We start from the raw sequence: 16,056 nt of genomic DNA, 5'->3' as shown, positions 1-16,056 counted from the left end.
GAGGTGGCGACCCCGGTCTAGAAAGCTAGAAAGAGGACTCGTCGCGCTGACCACACGACACCTCTTAATATGCAGGCCTTCGGGCTGTTGCGCCTTGGGGCTTTTCTCTGTAGTTTCTGACACTTGGTATCCCTGTGACGGCAGATAGATGCATGAATAATATGAATATTTTTTCTTCTATTGTAATATGTGTTTGAAACAACAAAATCGCACTAAATTAAAGTAGAAATCATGAAGTACTTGTCCTCGAAAATGTGTGAATGTTGGCCTTGCTAAACTGTTCAGATGGCCCGATGCTGCGCCGTAAGAGGAAACGAGGAAAAATCATGATTTCATCGTCAAGCTCCATGGCCAACTTGTTCCAAGGGGTCCCAAGTTCGATTTCCAGCGAGATCGGGAATTTTAACCTTCACTAGCACGGGAGGCCGGTATGTGTGCCATCTTCAAAATCAGAATTCATCCCAGGTAGGGCCTCACCCTGACAGAGGCGCAAATCACCACGAAAGACCTGCACCAGACCCCTCCAAAGTCCATCAGGTTTAAAAGGGATTGAAACTGTTAAACTCGCTATGGAAGGGTTGAGCAAAACTTCTTGAGATAATTGTTTGCTGAGTTGGACAGTTTCCTGACAGACACTTCCCCTGTTCGCTCGTGTTCTGTCCTCCTCAGCGGTTTTACTGGTGACCGAACGGTTTTATCTCCCAGAGTAAAGTCAATACTGGTCACAAAACCGTCCAGATAAAAGTCCACTTATTAATTTCTGCACTCGGCGTTACTGAACTGGAAGTCGTCCACTCGCGTGCAGTTTATCAACTGGCTACCTGAATAGGCGTCGATGACACTCGAGGACGCTCTCAGCGAGGTTGACCAGTACCAACCTAAATTCAATTTCACACGCTTCTTTTCTTGTCTCGAACCCCGAAGTCTGTGAAGTCTGTTTCGGTCCACACTGAACTGATTTTGTCAGTATTTAGAATCCAGACTTCACCCCTGTGGTGTGCAGTTAGTCTCTATCGCCTTTCACCCGAGTGTGGATTCGGGAGAAGATGGGTTCGAAACTTCCACCAGCAGCCTTAAAATGGTTTCCCATTTCCATATCAGGCACACTCCTAGCCCTTTCCTATCTCAGCGTTACCAAAAATCTATCTGTATTAGTGCGACCTAAATTAATATTTTAACATATTTGATTGCTCCTTGGATCACCTACGACTCTGAGAGACGCCGTAGCAGGGTTGTTATCCATTTAACAATTGTCGCATATCACGGGCCTGTACGTCCTGCAGGAATTTAAACTGATGTTTAACTCTCTGGCATACTTATGTTTATTGTGCGTTTTGAAGTTATAAGGTTTTCTTCTTCTTTTTCCCTGACCTTTCTCCTAGTTATCCAGTATTGCCACTGATATGATTTCGGCCTAGTTTTACGACTAAAGGGATGTTTTAGTAGTGTGGTAAGCTCATATCACGGGAACATGCTCACCCCTTAGAGACATCCTTATAACACCGCGTAACAGCACCTTCAGTCTTGATAACCGCATAGATTCGGCGAAGAAGGAAGTCCAAAAGCTTTTACAGGTATGCCATAATCAGTCACAGTACGAGAAACATGACAGAACCACCTCCGGCCTGAATGAGACACTCAGCGCATTGTGACTCGCCGGACCTCACTACAGCTAGTTCGGTATTGAAGACGTACCGCTGTGAACATTGGCCTCTTACGAGGTAGCCGACATTACATACGTTTGCAATGTTTGCTCGGAAACAGGTTGGGATGGAACTTCATTCGCTGACAGCCGTAATTTGCATCGACAACGCGCAACACTCGTCTGCGGTCCCTGTCGATTGCAAGGATGAAGAATGTGGCTGCAAGCATGAACTTCCCGATCTACCCTGATAGATCAACCTTTATCTCCTTCACGAAAATAAGGGACTCATACTTCGCAGAATTCAGACATGAATTAGATGAATTATGGACTTTAATATATTGCTGTGATACAACTATTAAGCGTAGAACAAAACTGTGTATACTGCATCTCGCAGCAAGCCAGCCTTCTCTCGCCATCGATAAATCTGTCATTAGAAGCAGCATGGACGGACATCAGCTCCTCCTTCAATACTCTCACTTTTTCAACATTTCAAAAGGTTTCTTTATGTCGCACAGAAACACACAGGTCTTATGGCGACGATAGGATAGGAAAGGGATAAGGCTGGTATGAAAGCGCCCGTGCCTTTAAAGGTCTGCTGCGGAAACAGGAAACCATGCAAAACAATCTTCAGGGCTGCTGACAGTGGGTTTTCGAACTCACTATCTCCCGAATGCAAGCTAGCAGTACGTGTCTACCTGAGATTCATCGATATAAATGATGTTCCTGTTCTGAGTACGACACCTCACCAATCTATATACAGTTGTAGAGGTTCCGCTGTCTGTAATTTCGTTCATTTTGCCATATTTTGGTGCAATTACCCATTTTAGGTCTACTCAGGACCGTATCAGTGGTTTTTAGCTTTCGTGTCTGTTTATTTGTGTGTTTGTTTGTTTGCTCCACCATCACGGGAAAACGGCTGGACAGATCTCGACAAAACTTAATATTTACAGTCTACTCGTCCAGGAGCAGGTTCTTATGTGGATATGATTTATAAACATTGAACAGAACAGGGGTTTATAAGAAGAGCAAACGAGTTATTTGATATTTTCTCATACACTATTGATTTTCTATAAAATCTGTTGACGATATGCGAAATGTCCCTTCATTTAAAATCATTTTTGTTATGTACATAATTCCTCTTACTCTTCAAATGACGGAGGTTCCTGCCCTGCAGCTTGTGACAGGTCGACAGCACCGTCCCAGTCTGCTAAGAACTAACATAATTTCATTTTCGTCATCGTTTGGTAGCAGGTGACAGAGGTGTCAAGCTGCGATTCTGCGGGATATTTGCCGAATACTGTTGGAGGTTAACAATCGTATTCGAACAGTACTAAGCGTGGCTATTTATAACTGAAAAATGCCGCGGAGTGAAGCCCATTATTTCAAACTGTAAGGTGTTTTTTGGAATTTCTTATAATTGTAACTGTATTTCCATTTTTTGCCTTCATTTCTTGTCTCTGCCTTGCATCTTTAAGCTTAAGTAATAAAACGATAAGTCATTTTCTTATCTGAATACTGCGCCTCCTCTGTTATCGCTTTCAAAAATCCGTAACTCATATGACCAGATTTTAGTGACTGACATTCCATTTTTCCAATTCGTCCACATGACAGTTATATATTCGTGGTACTGTATAAGCTTTTGGGCTTATGCCGTGTCAATGATGATGATGATGATACTTGTTGTTTAAAGGGGCCTAACATCGAGGTCATCGGCCACTAATGGTACGAAATGAGACGAAATGGAATGACAAATTAAAAGTCCCAAATCCTCCACTGACCAGAATTCAAAACATGAGGACGAAGAATGAATGGATGGATATGAATTTAAAACAATCAGTGGATGCGACCTGCAATGCCTTACATTCACAGAAATTGACGGAAAAACAATAGTATTACTGACCAAGGGACTGCTGCTATAGCATAACACTGAATCGATGATGCTTGCAGTCTAAAGGGGGTCCAAAATCCAAGTTACCGGCCCCTCATAACGGTACTGATCGGTAGGAAAGTAGAACCATGGTATTTGTCATGTTGCGGTACTAATCAAAAGTAGCAGAGACTCGCGGTATTCCACACACATTATGGTAATACTCACAGGTTATGAAATTCTACATATATGGTGTTTCTCACATTGCGGCGCCCTTGGCAGGCAACTCAACCCTATGGTGTTCAGCACATAAGAGTACTAACCACAGGGACCTTCCCCTATCCCGTGGTGTTCTTCATATAGTGGATACTAATCATAGGCAAGGCAGAACAATGGTAGCTATCATCCCATGGTCCCGCCTTATGGTGGTACTAATCACAGGTAGTGAGGAAGCCGACCGCACGGTGCTCCTGTGTGCTACTAATCACAAACCTATTTGGTACCCAACATAGTGGTACTACGTGCAAGTAAAAGCGACCCATGGTCTTTCCCGCGTGGTGGTACTAATCACAAGTAGTTTCATGGTTCTAAGACAATCATCCCTTGGTCGCCCCTTTTAGTCACCTCTTACGACAGGCAGGGGATACCGTGAATGCGTCCCCCACCCACACGGGGTTGTGTGTTTGGTCCGAGAGGTATTTTATTTCCCTCAAGTCCGCCGGCAAGGCGGTTAGGACCCCCCCCTATCCTCCACCTGGGACGCGCCACATGGGAGTATCACCTCTCCCCCTGCTACGCCAGCGTAGTAGGTTCGTGGATGCCGTGTCAAGAAAATAAAGTGGAATTCTGTACGTTTCACAGAGAACTGTGCTCTCGACTGTCCTAGAAAAAAGGCTTCTTGAAATGTAGACGTTATAAGAGAAGTGGAAATGGTACGTTCATTCGCCACCAGATGGCTCCACGGACGTGGCACAGCGCTAGCTGACCGAACCATCAGAATCAGTCTAAGAGGGCCACATAACATGTGTACGTAACATATGTCATTGACAGGTAATCGGAGACTGTTGTTTTACGTCCCAAGGTTTTCGTAGACGGCGAAGAGCCGGATTTCGTGCTGCAAGACTTCATTTATGTTCAGCTAGACACGAGGTCTGTAGCTTTCCACGAGCGACACATCTTCACATATCATCAAATTGCGGCAGGATCAGCAGGCCAAAGCTCTACTGTCTAAGCCATTTAACATAGCAAGTGTGCTGCAGACACAAAGCCAGGCTCTCTGCCGACCTGCTCTCAGAGGAGTACACAGAAGTACTTAAGTGAAACATTATCCAGTAAAACTGGCAGGAAGGTGAGAAAAACCCAACCACTGAGGAATATTTGCAGGCATTGGGAGAACGACGAATTAGCTACACGTCTTCAAACGAAATACAGATAGCTCAGCAGAAATAGGGAAGACGGCCAGCTTGGTAACACAAACCACAGATCACTGATGAAGATCGTAAACGCTTAAAAGTAGTTAGAGCAAGACTTGTAATGGATAGAAAATTAAGTTCAAACTCAACTGAAGGTACATACATTACTGCTCAATGAAGCGAAAGGCAGCGAAGCATATAGCCGTCTCATTGATTACATTCAGCACCTAAAAGTAGATCTCAAATGGAAGTACGAATCAGAAGGAGTCACATATCCCTGTGAAAAATGTAATCGAATCCCATGATTGATTCATCAAAATGTCAAATTTAAAAGGGAGATATGTCTACTCAAACATTTCCTTCAGTCTGGCCGCATGTGAAGGAGAAGCCATGAGATTTTAATTGAGGCCGCTGTAATGAGTCGCCGACAGACAACGTGGTCGTGATGCTGATGTGGAAGGAATAGGCTTCCAGAGAATGTCTCCTTTCATTCCTATCAACTATGAACTACTGGCATTTATTTCGTCAAATGTTCTGGCAAAGCATTTTTGCGAAGACAGAGAATGTAAGAACTTAGGAAAGTGGCTGAGAGATAAAGGACAAGAGAGCAGTTACACCGGACATGTTACATATGTGAATACTCCATTACAAGTAGAGTGCAATCAACCCGAAGTGGTCAGCCACTCAATGATCGTCATGTACTTCACTTGGAATTGAAAACTCTCATGGACGACATAGATAAAGCAACATATCAACTAGTGCGTGGAAATTAGTGAAAGTGCCAGAGGTCTCGCGCACGTGCATAGAAACCTGGCGTGAGGTCAGCGCAACTATAGCGCCAAATGGGTTTGCCCCCACAAAACGGGGCAGTTGGAGGAATGAGACAAGACAGTGTGAGTCAATCAGACAACTGGTACGACGCACTTTGGTGGTGTTATTCATTACAACATGGCCCGGAGACAACATTTGGATTACTTCACATGGGGAAGAATAATTAGGAAACTGAGAGAAGGATGAAGTGTGACGAGTGTAGCCCAGGAATTTGGTATTGCTCACTGCACTGTTTAACGTACATGGACAACATTCCAAACCACAGACACTGCTGCACGAGAGGAGGGGGTCGACCCCGGTCCACTACGGCACCAGATGACCGCCACATTGTGCAACAGGCAAGAAGAGGCTCACCTCATTTTAACAGGACTGCAAGGCACCCAATCTCACGCTTCACAGTGGGACGGCGGCTGCATGGGGGTGGTCTGTTTGCCCGACGACCATTACGTTGTGTTCCGATGGCACCCCCACAACGGCGGCACCGTTTGCGAAGGGGCCAAGAGCATGAGGAGTGGGATCGGGTGCTCTTCTCAGATGAGAGCAGATTCATTCTGAGTAGTGATTCTAGAAGCACCCTCATCTGGCGACAGGTGGGAGCACGTAATGCATCCAGGAACGTTGTCGAACATGATCATTTTGGAGGTCCAAATGTTATGGTGTGGGGAGGGATAATGTTGCATGGAGGTACCGACCTGCAAATCTATGAACGGGGTGCACTCACCGGTCAACGTTATTGTGACAGTGTGCTCCTTTTCCATGTGGGTCTTTTCAGGAGTGCATTTGGCCCTGACTTCGTTGTTATGGAAAACAATGCATTGCCACATCGAAGAGCACAGGTGGAGGAGCTCTTGGAACGAGAGGATATTCGGCGAATGGACTGGCTTGCCCGTTCCCTCGACTTGAACCCCATCGAGCACATGTGGGACATGTTGGGCAGACGTATTTCAGCACGTCCACATGCACCAACGACCGTCCAGCAGTTGTCAGCCGCGCTGGTGGAGGAATGCAACGCCCTGCCGCAAGAACTCCTTACCAATCTTGCGGCCAGCATGGGAACACGCTGTCTGTGGTGATCACACACCCTTTTAAGGAGCAGATCCCTTCCTTTGTCATGTCCAGGGGACCATCATGACTTACGTGTAATATATTTTCTCTATATAAAAGTGTAATTTCTAATCGCACATTCCCTTCAGTTGCAGTTCTTCCTAAGTATGGTTCAAGTTTCATCGAGCTATGTTACTTGGCAATGACACAACATGCGAAACTTTCGTCCTTGAATTTTGCTCAGCAGTGTATTTGGGAAACTATCTGTCTTATGTCATCGGCTGAGAGGCAGATGCGAATAACTGCCGACATTGATAAAGTCATTAAAGCTGAATTGTCAGAAAAATGTAGACATAGATCTTTTCAGCTTTGTTAAATGTCACATACAGTGGTGCATGGACAATGGGGTTCTGTGAAATGGCGCTTGCTGTACAGAGGGATGTTCACAGTTTTGATCAAATGAACACACACGCATAGTATTCTAACCGGCGTTAATAATCCACCAGGTTCTAAATGTGTACCTATTCCAGCTCAGCTGGAAATAATCGATAAAACTGAGGAATAAACAATAAATGATTTAGCGTGTGTGCCCCAATAGTAACCTTTCCTCACGACGAGCCACGCGAATTCCCTCCAATCAGTGAATATTTTGAAATTAATCACAACGGCAGAAGAAGAGCAAGGGGACGGCAACAATCAACTCCTCCTGGATATCCAGACTGATAGAACCAAGTATTTTGCGACTTTACAGCACTAATAACCTTTCCGAGGGGTGGTGTAATCTGTTGTGGTACGCCATCATCTAGTTCTTAACCGAACGACTAAATGAAACACCAACTACTACTTGGTCAAACAGTGAGGAAATTAATATGCCGCTGTTAAGAAATTCGGAGTGCCATATTTTCAACATGGTTTACATTTCCGGCTATCGGACATAACATATAACATTTTACTGAATTTGGTACTAGTGTATTTGCAAATGTTTTAGTCGGAAATCCACATTTGTTAGAGGACAACAGTTTTAGGAATTAAATTTATTAAGAAGAATTGCGTGGTAATAATAATTTCATGTGGCTATTTCTAGCCGAGTGCAGCCCTTGTAAGGCAGATCCTCCGATGAGGCTGAGCGGCATCTGCCATGTGTAGGTAACTGAGTGTTATTGTGGTGGAGGATAATGTTATGTGTGGTGTGTGAGTTGCAGGGATGTTGGGGACAGCACAAACACCCAGCCTCCGGGCCTCTGGAATTAACCAATGAAGGTTAAAATCCCGAGTCCGGCCGGGAATTGAACCCGGGACTCTCTGAACCGAAGCCCAGTACCCTGACCATTCAGCCAGAGATTCCAACATTGTTTGGTAAAGAGTCTACTAATCAGAGTAATCCCGTCGTGCGAGAACTAGAACAACACGCCTGCCAGTCCCGCTATACATTTCATCAGTAGCAAATCTACATGGCAGTGCAGAAAATAGTGGATTTCGAAAATTGCAGGATTGCGAGGAAAATGCTAAACAGTGACGGATTTGAAGCATCCATAACAGCAGAATATTATTCCTAAATATCTTTATTAACATTAGGTCTGTATACAACAGAACGGAAATGTGGGTCACGTGGTGGATGGCACTGGTTTTTCGTAAAGAACAAAATAACCATTTTACTCTTTTCGACAGAGGAGATAATAAGGAGGTTTCGCGAGCTCACACAACAACACGTAACTGACAAACAGAGAGAATTTCGCACTACTTCGGACAGGAAATGTTCCGTACTACAAAGTCGGAAATAGTCTTGATTCGGTCTCAACTTTGTTCAGTTTCTTCGTACTTTCGAAGAGAATGTGAATTGATCCATGTAACATCGCATAAATTCATGAAGGAAACAGAGAGATCTATAGCAAATGTCCAATGGAAGAGCGGGTATCACAGCTACTTTTCGCAGTTTTGAAAATTTTGTATCTGTTTTCAATAATGGGCAATGAGCTGCCGTACATGCTGGCTCAGAGGACGGCCCCTTTTGTCTCTCAGGAGTATAAACGAGCCCAATATATCGGGAGAGTTGGCCGTGCGGCTTCCGGGAGATAGTGGGTTCGAATCCCAGCCCTGAAGATAGTTGTCCGTAGTTTCCCATTTTCACCCCATGTACCTTAGTTAAGGGCACGGCCGCTTCCTTCCTTTCTCTCTGTTCGGTGCGACGTAAAGCAATTGAAACTTATAAAGCGAGACACGTGTTCATTGCGACACGTCACAAGTTATGTTATTAGCTCTACGTTCCAATAACTACCTTTACGGTTTTACGGTTTTCAGAGAAGCCGGGTGCCGGAATTCAGTCCTGCAGGAGTTCTTTTTCACCTTCAAATACCACCACACTGAGCCAGGTTAGGGTCCGAACGTCAGCCGTCTGAGCCACTCAGCCCGGCTATTAATCAAAAATGTTAGCATTCTATGAACACACTATCGAAAAACTATCGAGCTCTTCTGTAGTAGTATCGTTCGATATCTCTCGAGTATCGAGGTTATCGAAAGTAACCAGAACCCAGACCGTGACCTAGAGGAATTAACCAAAAGTGGTTAAAATCCGTCGACCTGCCGGGATTCAAACTCGTGGCCCTCAAAACGCTCACCTTTCAGCTAACCCGGCTTCTGTAAAGGTAGAGCTAATAACATATTGTCAGACTAAAATCGCCGTCTGGTCCAAATGACTGGTACGTATGACGAGTGCGCAGTCAGTCCCTGGTTGGTTGAACTCCGCGTCACCAAACTTAACCTCTCCGTCTGATTGCAGCACCGTGACTTTTCTATATTTTCCACTTCTAAAGTCCTTAAAAGTTCTGCCACCCTTGTTTTTTCGGATATATGTAAGACCTTCAATAACACAACCCCACCAACCTGGAGCCAATGTTTCTGCCTGTCACAAGTCAGGACAAAGGGCGAATAACACCTCTTTAAAAAACCTTGGTCCAGCTGACCCGGCTGGTAGTCCCATGTAAGGGTCCCTTGCCAGGGTTACGGCGAAGACCTCAACGGCAGTGAAGGCGGAGAAGAGGGACTTCGGAACGGTGGAACTGACGGACGAGGCAACCCTCCTATTCTGGGTAAATAGAATAGGAACTGCTGCCTTGCAGTAGAAGTGGGAACTTCAAAGGCTAAGGAAAGAAACTCCGACAGCAAATCAGCCTGGTGCCTCAGGCTTAAGATGGCAGCCCCGTCAAGGCACTCAGAAGCACTGGGTTAATCACTCGCTCTTCTTAACGAATCTGATTATAGAAACTGAAGCCGGACGGATAATCTGACGACGACCATTGGCATGAAGAGGATACGAAAATTGGTTTCTGGAATGTGAGGACCTTGAGGGAGCAGACTAAACAAGTGACACGGGAAATGAAGAACTACGGGCTGGACATTCCGGGATTGAGTGAGGTGAGGTGAGGCGGCCAGGATTTGGCGAGATACAGACAACAGATGGAATTACATTTCTGTATTCTGGTGGTGAGGACGAAGAGCACAGGGATGGAGTGGTGTTGCTGCTGAGTAGAAATGCAATGAGAAGTGTTACGGAGTGGAAGCCGATTTCCAGTAGGCCACTGACTACTAGTTTCAAGACCTAGATCAGGAATGTGACCATTATCCAATGCTATGCACCTACAGAACAATCGGAGTTGGAAATAAAGGAAGAATTCTACCAAATATTGCGAGATGCCACAATGAAAAAAAGGTAAGAAGTATATTCTCATAGTTATGGGAGACTTCAATGCGAAGGTTGGCTCAAAAAATGAAGGATTGGAACATATCATGGGTATACACGGTCTTGGCGAGATGAATGAAAATGGGGAAAAGTTTACGGAATATTGCGCCAGCCAAGACTTGGTGATAGGTGGCACGGTGTTCCCGCATAGGCGGTGTCATAAGGGTGTCTCCTGATCAAGTCACGGAAAACGAAACTGATCACACTGCGGTGAACAGGAGGTTCAGAAGGAGTTTGGAAGATGTTAGGAACAAGAGAGGGGCGGACATTGGCAGTGACCATCATCTTGTTGTCGCCAACTTCCGTATAAAGATTGTGGCAGTCCACCAGAAGTTCAACACTCGGCACAAGAAGTTTGATGTTGGTAAGCTAAAGAATCAGCAGACGTTAGAACAATTTCAACTGGAACTTAGCAACAGATTCCAGGTGTTGGATTCCGAGATAGAGAAGGATGTGGAGACTGTATGGAGCGAGGTGAAGAACATCTTTGTGGAAACAAGTGAGAAGCAGCTCGGACACAAAAACTACCTGCGGAAGGAATGGATATCTGATCAGACCTAGGACAAGATAAATTATAGGAAGGAGATGAAGGCCAAGGTAAATATATGCAAAACTAGACCGCAGAAGGCTCAAACACAAGCTGAGTATCCAGTAGCAGATAAGGAAGTAAAGAGGAGTGTGCGAAAGGATCACAGGAAGTGGACTGATGAGCAGGCAGAGAAAGTAGAACAGGTGGCAAAAAGGGGTGATATACGTGCGAGCAGCAGCTGAGTAGATGGAGGGAACACTTTGCGGAGGCTTTTAATAGAGATGTGGGACTGGAAAATGAGCAGAAAGGAGAAGAAGAAGGTGAGGAAGATGCAGAAGGTGATCCAGGCATCGGCCTTGACTCTCCAACCCAGGGTGAGATACGGACAGCATTGAAGCAAATGAAAAATTGGAAGGCAGCAGGTCTGGACAACATTCCAGCGAAAATACTGAAACCAGACCTTGATACTACAATCAAATTGCTGCACCCAATGCTGGAGAAGATATGGAAAGAAGAAAAAATACCGACCGACTGGAAGAAGAGGCTGATAGTCAAGTTACCGAAAAAAGGGGACACAACAAACTGCAACAACTGGAGGGGTATCACCTTGCCCTCCATTCCAAGCAAAGTGCTGTCGCGAGTCATCCTGAATCGCATAAGAAGACTTCGAAAGGAACAGGCGGGATTTCGACAACATCGCAGCTGTGTGGATTTCATCAATACACTTCGAATCAGAGAGTGTGGAATGGCGGAGTATCCTCTACCTCGCATTCGTGGACTTCCAGAAAGCCTTTGATTCTTTAAATCAAAGAATTATGTGGAAGACCCTCAAGGAATACAGAATTCCATCAAAGATTATCAAGATCATGAAAGAGATGTACGTGGGTATGAGTGTCAGGTTCTTCATGAAGGGAAACTAACAGAAAAGATAAACGTCAAGTCTGGAGTGAGACAGGGGTGTGTTCTTTATCCCACTCTGTTCCTGCTGGTCCTAGACAGTGTGATGAAGAAGGTAATAGGGGGACGAAAGAGGGGTGTTATATGAGGGATGAGAGACAGGCTTGAAGATCTTGACTTCTCAGACTACATTTGCCTTATGGCGCAGCGGTACCGGGACATAGAAGATAAACTGAGTAGGTTGCAGAATGTGCAGGTCTCATGATCAACACAAACAAGACCAAAGAGATGAGGATTAATTCGGATGTCATGACCAGCTTGACAGTAAACGGAAAGGAAACTGAGCGAGTTGAATCCTTCCTCTACCTTGGAAGTATAGTTACAACGGATGGGGGAGCAGAGGAAGATGCTCGAAGCCGTATCCGGAAGGCAAATTGCGCGTTTGTCCAGCTCTATCCCGTGTGGAAGAATAGAAACATCTCCAGGAAGACTAAGCTTCACCTCTTCAACAGCAATGTAAAGTCGATTCTTTTATACGGCTGTGAAACGTGGAAAGTTACAAAACAGATCAATAACCAGCTACAGGTGTTCATAAATAGATGTCTGCGTCGCATAACAAATGTGAGGTGGCCTGACATAGTCTGTAATGAAGATCTTTGGACCATAACCAATCAGCAGCCGATTGACATCCAGATCAAGGAGAGGAAATGGCGTTGGATCGGCCACACATTAAGGAAGCCGGATGGAGCTGTTGAGAGGGCGGTGCTGGACTGCAACCCCCAAGGCACCAGAAAGCGAGATCGGCCAAATAAGACCTGGAAGAGGACGATCGAAAAGGAAATCGCAGAGGTTGACAAGACCTGGAGAGAAGTGAAGAGAATGGCCAGGAACCGTACTATGTGGAGAAATTTCTCCAAGGCCCTATGCTTCAAAGGGAGCAACAGGAAATAAGTCAAGTCTTCAATAACACAGACCACCACCACCTACAGACAACAACTACTGCTACAACTAAACGTTTTCATTTCTCCCCTGAAGGGGGAGGCGGGCCTCCTAGACGGTTACGCCGTCTCCCAGGCGGGAGATTTGGTACGGTGAAGGAGAAGTGCGGAGAAGGTGATGGGGTGGGCCACCGTGGCCTATACTACGAACTGTCCCGGCATTCGCCTTAGTGCAGGAGAATGGAAAACCACGGAAAAACATTCTCAGGACAGCCGACGTTTGGGGGCAGCCGTGAGGTCCTGTCCCGTCTCCCGAATGCAGAGGCGTTCCTCTGCTCGGTTGGCCGGTCAGAGTACAGAGCTGTTGGACCACGGACCAGCCATGGCCACTTAAGGGACGAAACCCGAGGGCCGAAACCCACTCTGCATCTACCGACCCTACAGACAACCACAATCCCCTTGGATGTACCCAAACATCTTGCGTACGTTATACGAGAGGGAACACAACGTAGTCAAACGGTGGAAAGACCACACGTTGTGGATACCCTCTTCACCCAGATCTTTATAATCTAGCTGCGGATCATATCCTTTATGATCTTTCCGGGTCAGATTTACGGAATGCCAAAGTTATCCGTTCTAAATTTTGCAGATGTCGCATTAATAGTTGGAAAAGACTACTAATCGAGAGTAGCACATACAACTCGCCATTAACATATTTCGCTAAATCGGACTGGAAATTAACCTTGGCAAGTCAAAATGCATATTACTGCCTCGGATAAAACTTTGATATTTAGAAATTTCATGATGCGTATTGAAGTGGGATTACAATAATTGAAATTAAGAGGGTTCCTCCTATTCAATGAATGAATCACATATCATTCCGGGGAAAACTGCCTTACGAGCCGCTGAAGCTGAGTATCAAGGAGAAATACTCAGCACTGAACCGCTACCTTGGTATAAACTCTTTTCGATGCCAAGCAAATTATTGTTATTGAAACAAAGTAACATCTTCACCTCTTCCGCAACCTTACTAAAATGTTAATGTGACATCTTGTCCTACTGAACACTCCACTAACTCGTTTTCTGGCGTGTGGCAGGTGACCTGCGCGTCTATGATGAGTTGTAATGCTCAAGACGCCACCCCCTAGCCTGCGAAAATAACTCGATCCTACCGGGAATCGAACCCGGGACCCTCTGGACCAAAGTCCAGCATGCTAATCATTTAGCCAAGGAGCCGGTCAAATGACGCTGATATTCTGAGGTTTTACAGCTGCCAACAGACTGTATGACCTGTTCAGAAAGGAAGTACAGAGGTCTTGGACTGTTCAAAACAAAAGACAAGCCCTCCAAAATCTAAAGAATGTCGGCAATAAAAGGAATTATGAGCACGAGATGCAACAGGGACAGAAATAGCTCCGTAAAGGCGAGTGTGCTCACTGCTCTATACTCGTTGGTAAACAGGGAATCATGTCTTGGGAGATTATCCACGCGGGACATCATCGACTGCGTGCCGAAGAAAAGTATTCCGTGTCGGTATTTCTGAATATGGCAGCACTAGAAGCCGAGCAATAATCAATCCTACAGTAAGAATGCAGAGCAACCAGCCCACAACGTACTAGCTGTCAAATATCTCATGGCAGGATCTCAAGGAACCATCACCCATTATTTTGCCCAGTTGGGCCAACAGTTTGAAGAATGTTGCAATGAGCTTTCTGGTTATCCTCCGGAACCATGTGTATGGTGTCAGTAAACCATCTTGGAATATACATTTACAAAGATGATGTTTTTGTAACAAGGCTGTAGGTTTAAATAATTTTAAATATATATATTTTATTTAATGAATTCGTCTTTTTGTACAGTCTGTCCGTCAGGGCACTCTCAGTATTTCTGGAAGTATTGTGAATAAAATAAAATAAAATAAAATTGGACGATTCCTTAATTAGTAGATAACATTTAATTTATGCTACCTCATTTTAATAGCAGCTTGAAATTACGTCTTCCCACTTTATAGTATTATTTATTAGAATATATTAAAACTCTAGGTAATTTGTACACATATGTTGATCGCCTAGTGAACTTCATGTCTTGGTTAAAAAATTTTAAGAACTGCAGAGATAATCAAATAGCCAGGAATATAAAATTGAGCGAGCCCTGACATACTGATCAAGAGATAAAATACCCCACATGGTGCTCTGGGTTAATGAGATGCAAGGTGAGGGTTGCACCGACTTGCTGCGTCATGCTTTCTCAGTACGTTTCCGCGACCAACAGGTTTGCTTTCGGCAAATACAGCCCGTCACATGTTCAAACATTTGACATTGCAAAATTAATGAGACTGTGAGCAAACAACTTTCAAACATACATAACGGAGATCGAAAAAGTTTGACTTTCATCCTCGCCGTGAAGGAGTTCTGAAATAAGAAAGTATCCGATAACGAAGTTTTTGGCCTGTACAGTAATTGATAAGAGATTCTTTAAGTACTACGTAACGCATACCAAGAGGAGTTAATTTAGGAAAGACTGTTTAAGTCGATCTGTTATACGTTACACCAATAACCCAATACAAATGGAATTGGTCAGTAAAATACATTTGTTTGAATGTACCATATTCACCGGATATTACGAATAATCGCCGTCTCGTGATGATAAAAATAATAAATTATCCCCAGATGTCAAGAAATGACACTTTTCGATGTTAACAGTGCATCAGGGGAACACTTAATTTGATTAGGCAATATACGAAATGAAACAGTGTCTGTTAGGGAGTGTGGAAACATGTCTTCCATTTCAAGTGGTCATGGTGGACGCAAAAGAAATTACAGCTCAACCAAATGTTTGTTTGTTTGTTTGTTTGTTTGTTTGTTTGTTTGTTTGTTTGTTTGTCCAATCCTTGTCCCGTTTCTCTACGGGGTTGGGTATGAGTTGAGATGAATCTGCCCTGGAGGGTTTTTTATGACCGGATGCCCTTCCCGACGTCAAGCTCATCAGAGGAGTTAATGAGATGAAATGAATGACGTGACAGGAGGGAGAGGGTGAAACTCGGTGCCGGCACATAGCCTACTCTTGTCGAATAGCACCAAGGCTTAACGTCCCCATCCGACGGACGAGTCACCATCAACAGAGTCATATGCCCTGGCTCCATATGAGCACTGCGGAG

This window comes from Anabrus simplex, chromosome 4 (assembly GCF_040414725.1).
Source record: "Anabrus simplex isolate iqAnaSimp1 chromosome 4, ASM4041472v1, whole genome shotgun sequence".
In the NCBI taxonomy this organism is placed as follows: domain Eukaryota; kingdom Metazoa; phylum Arthropoda; class Insecta; order Orthoptera; family Tettigoniidae; genus Anabrus; species Anabrus simplex.
Note: the sequence above shows the minus strand (reverse complement) of the source record.